At 40.0% G+C, this 4,420-nt stretch overlaps 1 pseudogene; it reads left to right on the top strand.

The window, feature by feature from the left end:
- Positions 1-1,653: 1,653 nt before the first annotated feature.
- Positions 1,654-1,809, top strand: LOC150093922 (U2 spliceosomal RNA; annotated as a pseudogene).
- The last annotated feature ends 2,611 nt before the right edge of the window (positions 1,810-4,420 follow it).

Raw genomic sequence — 4,420 nt, 5'->3', positions numbered from 1 at the left:
ATCCCAAAATGGTAATACAAACGTAACCAATTGGAGACAAAACCCCACATTAAATTCACATTATACGAATACAAAAATAATGAACAGTACAATCGAATCGAACATCTTCCATTACGGAGAGAGAGAGAGAGAGAGAATTGAAAGTATTTATTCTTCTTAACAGAGAAACAAATTATTATGGATTCATGTCGATTACTCTTATCATTCATAGTAAGATTTCAGCCTTTTTTTCCCTTTGACCTTCACAAAACGTTTGATTCAGGGTCATATTCATTTCTTTAGAAATTTGCAACCCAATATTTTCAAACTCATTCTGATGTAGCATCATCAACTGTTTACTAATGAATCACCCGAAAACTCGGGATTTCGTTGCTTAGAACAGGCAAACCGTCCCCGTGAACACACATGGACTACAGTCACGAATACGCTCCAGTCATATGCCGGTCCTGAGCCCGGATAAAATTAGGGGTTGGGGAAAGCAATGGTGAACTACCCTGTAATCATCTCACCAGGAGTACTTTGTGGGAAATGCCTACACGTCATCTACGGTCGGAAACGACTGAAAGGTAAAAATCAGATCAGAATTAAGTATTTTAAATAAGGAAAGTAAATTACTTTTCAGATTTAAAAAATATCTTCAAGAAAAACAAATAATATTTATAAAACATGTATGTAATATTTATTTTGTAAGTAAAAAATACAAATCTTTAGTTATAGAGAAAAAAATATTTATTAATTATACTTTTAATAAGAACACCATTTCTATTTTATATTAAAAATTTATATAAGGTATAAGTGTAGAGTTTCCTGGTGAAATCCGGCATGGGATCTTCTATCATTATCTTCTATCCTTCGTCATGTAGTTTGAGGTTTAGGCGGTGATTAATACCCTTGAAGGGTAATGATATTTATAAGACATGTATGTAATATGTAATATTTATTTTGTAAGTAAAAAACACATATCTTTAGTCCTAGGAAAAGAAAGATTTATTAATTATCCTTTTAACGAGAACACCATTTCTATTTTATATTAATAATTTATATAAGGCATAAGTACAGTTTCCTGGTGAGATCCAGAATGGAATCTTCTCTCATTCCTTTCGTCAATTAGTCTGAGGTTCAGGCGGTGATTAATACCCTTGGAGGGTAATGGATGGCAATCCTGTACCAATGAAGTTTAACTCATTGTTGCTGTTACTCCCTCGGGCGCAGAGATTCAAGAGTTTGAGTTCGCTCTCTTAAGGTTTTTGCCCTAAGGGAGCAATTTGAGTCTCCGGGGAAAGTGTTTTCCGGCACGACCCGCTGAGGGGCTTTGTCGGTGAATGCTTTTTTTCGGAATTTGAGCGGTTCTGCTCGGTGGTGGTGTGTGAGTGGAAGGCCATCACTGAGTGGAGCCAAAACTGAGATGGACGGTCTTTCGCCCACGATTGAGTGGCCTAGGGATCGTCCGAATTTTTAGAGACAGCTTTACCTTTACATATGGCAACTAGTCTGAGGGTTAGGCGGTGATTAATACCCTTGGGGGGTAATGGATGGCAATACTGTACCAATGAAGTTTAACTGAGGTTCGGCTGTTGCTGGGTTGAGTGGCCTAGGGATCGTCCGAATTTTTAGAGACGGCTTTACCTTTACATATGACAATTAGTCTGAGTCTGATTTTCTCGGCCTTTTGGCTAAGATCAAAGTGTAGTATCAGTTCTTACAAAGCTAAGTGAGAGTGTAGCGTCTGTTCTTTCTAGTTGATATCAGATATATATATGGGTCCCATAGGGGCACGAGATATCTAAGTACAGACATTTTAAACCCCAAACTGGGGTAAAAGTAACACACGAGATAGGGGCAAGGACTTTATAGCCCCCCCCCCTCCAGGCAATCTTCCAACGATGTCATCTGTCAGTCCTCGCGTCCGAACCCTCGGCTTTGTGGTGGATGCTTCAACACCGGCAAGGACGATAGCGAGAGCAATCATGGACTATGCAGGAGCAGAAAACATATTTGGGTTACCCCTATGGGGGTGGAAGATACCAAGTAGTTGTCAAGAACATAGCAACCAGAAATAAGCTGCTTGGCGGCCTCGAATGCGGAGGAAAAAAGATTTCTCCATTCATGGTAGGGAGCATCCAAAAAAAGCTCAAAATACCGAGATTCCCTCTAGAATATGTGGAAAACGAAGACATCATTCGAAGCGTGTTCTCAAAGTGGGGAGAGGTGAAGGGAATTCAAATTCTTAATGATGCTGACAACCCAGAAGTCCCCAATTTCATTCTTATAGGATCTGCCAGGGTAATGGTAAACTACCCTGGGGTGAAAAAGCAATGTTTCAGGTGTGGTGCCTTCAATCATCTTGGGGCAGACTGCCCTCGAATAAAATGTAAAAATTGTCTAAAAACGGGCCATAAACTAGATAAATGCACAGCAGCTTGCCTCAAATGTGGTGCCTTAGACCACAAAGTGGATACCTACCCATCCAGAACCCACGCAGAAAGGATGGAAGGTATAATAAGGCCGACAACAGTTACGACAGAACAAGAGTTAGGAAACCCAGACTTTCCAACTCTAAACGAGGCATACCGCGAAACAACGGCCGTAGAAGAGAAGGCAGCCTCCATAGAAATCTCAGCATCCAAACTTAAGGAAGAGAAGAAGCGACGCACGCACGAAAAAGAAACAGCCAAAAAACAAGCTGCCACAAATGATGAAACCACTGCAGAAGAAGAGAAAGAAAATGAAATAGAAAGTATGGAGACAAACAACACCCCTTTAAAAAGGAAATGGAGACGAAAAAACCAAAACCAGAAGAATCAGAGACCGCTCCTCAAGCAAAAGCAGGGGAGACTCTAAGGCATCTCCTTAAAGATGTCTCCGATGTGGCGGAAAAATTTTAAGAAGCGATGGGGAAAATAGGAGAACCTGAACTCCTCCTCACAGGGAAATATGGTCCTAACATCGTCAGTGCTAAATGGGCTGACCTCTTCATTGAAGACATCAGTGAAGTCACCCCTGAGCAGGTACAGGGAGCTCTGGACATAGATGTGGCGGCATCGGCGTTCTACATAGCTCTCTGTAACAAACGCAAGGCACACTAACCATCTCGCGGGTTTCTGTGCATAGCTTCACTGGTCTTTAGTTTCCACAGGCGTGGGAGGGCCTGAGAACCCGAGTGGCGAATGCTTACAGCGAGGCGGTGCAGCTCCTTGTGAGCTGCACACTCGGTCCAGACCCTTCCCCCACCTCTAAGTTCACCTTTCCATTCGTTTTCCAGACCTATCTATAGTTTTGTTTTCTCTATATTTCATGTTTTTTGTTACATGTTTCCTTTTTTTCTAAAGTGAAAAATCAACGACCGTTTTAGAAACACACCCCTGGGGGGTAAACAGCTTTAAACAGGTCAGCTGAGGCCTCTTTTACCTACTCTACTACTATACACTCTATCTTTATTTCCTCTCCTACTATCTGCTGACTCTCAGCCTATCTTACTCTACAGACCGATGATGAAGATTTGTTGAACTCATAAATTATTACACAATTTTTTTTTTCTGGTTAGTTGGATGAATCATTTTTCGATTATCTGTTTTCGGAGAACTCTCTGCGTACACTACTTCCTATGAGAACTGTGTTATTTATCTTTGGAATAATTTGAAAAAAGTTGAACTATGTTTGATTTCTAAAGCCGTTTTTCATTTATGAAAATTATCCACCTTACCGGCCCATAATGGCCGGTAAGGTCAAATATGCATCCTCATGCACTTCGTATCCATCATATATTTCAATGTAATATCAATGGTATTGCAATTTTAATATGCACTTCGCATCCATGATAACCTTGACGTCTATAGACGTCTTGGCCGGTAGTGTGGATAAGCCCCACATTTATCTGGGAACTATGGTATTAGTATGCTATATAAGTTTGCAACCTTCGTGGTTGAATGTACATTAAAATAATATCAAGTTATAAACTACAGAGGTCTATAATCTTATAAGAAATGTCAATAGGAAGTGGCAAACAAGATCAGTAGTCAAAGATGAAAATGGTAAAGCATTGATGGACAAGACAGAAATCATACACAGATGGACAAGATATTGCAGCGAACTATATAAAAATCAACTAATTTATTTAGCGTATGGCTCACACATGAAAAGTTACATTACATTAATCCTTAATATATATAGACATAGTAATAGACATATGTACCATAATAAGAAATAATAAATACAGCCATAAAAGAGACACTCAAGAATCAAGAATATTCTACAACTGAATGTCTAGGTTGATTATCCAGTCGACTGCACTTGGTTTAGCATGGATGAAGTCTGACAGGTTTCCACTGTATGCACGTTGGACACATTCTGCTGTAATATGATTAATTGTCTGGCGGGGTGATCCACAGTCGCACCTGGGTGAGGCAATCATATCCCATTT

Source organism: Typopeltis vanoorti, chromosome 23, assembly GCF_054136105.1.
Source record: "Typopeltis vanoorti isolate ZY-2024b chromosome 23, IOZ_Tvanoo_1.0, whole genome shotgun sequence".
NCBI lineage: Eukaryota > Metazoa > Arthropoda > Arachnida > Uropygi > Thelyphonidae > Typopeltis > Typopeltis vanoorti.
The sequence above is the reverse complement of the archived record's forward strand: the minus strand, read 5'-3'. Positions and strand labels throughout refer to the sequence as shown.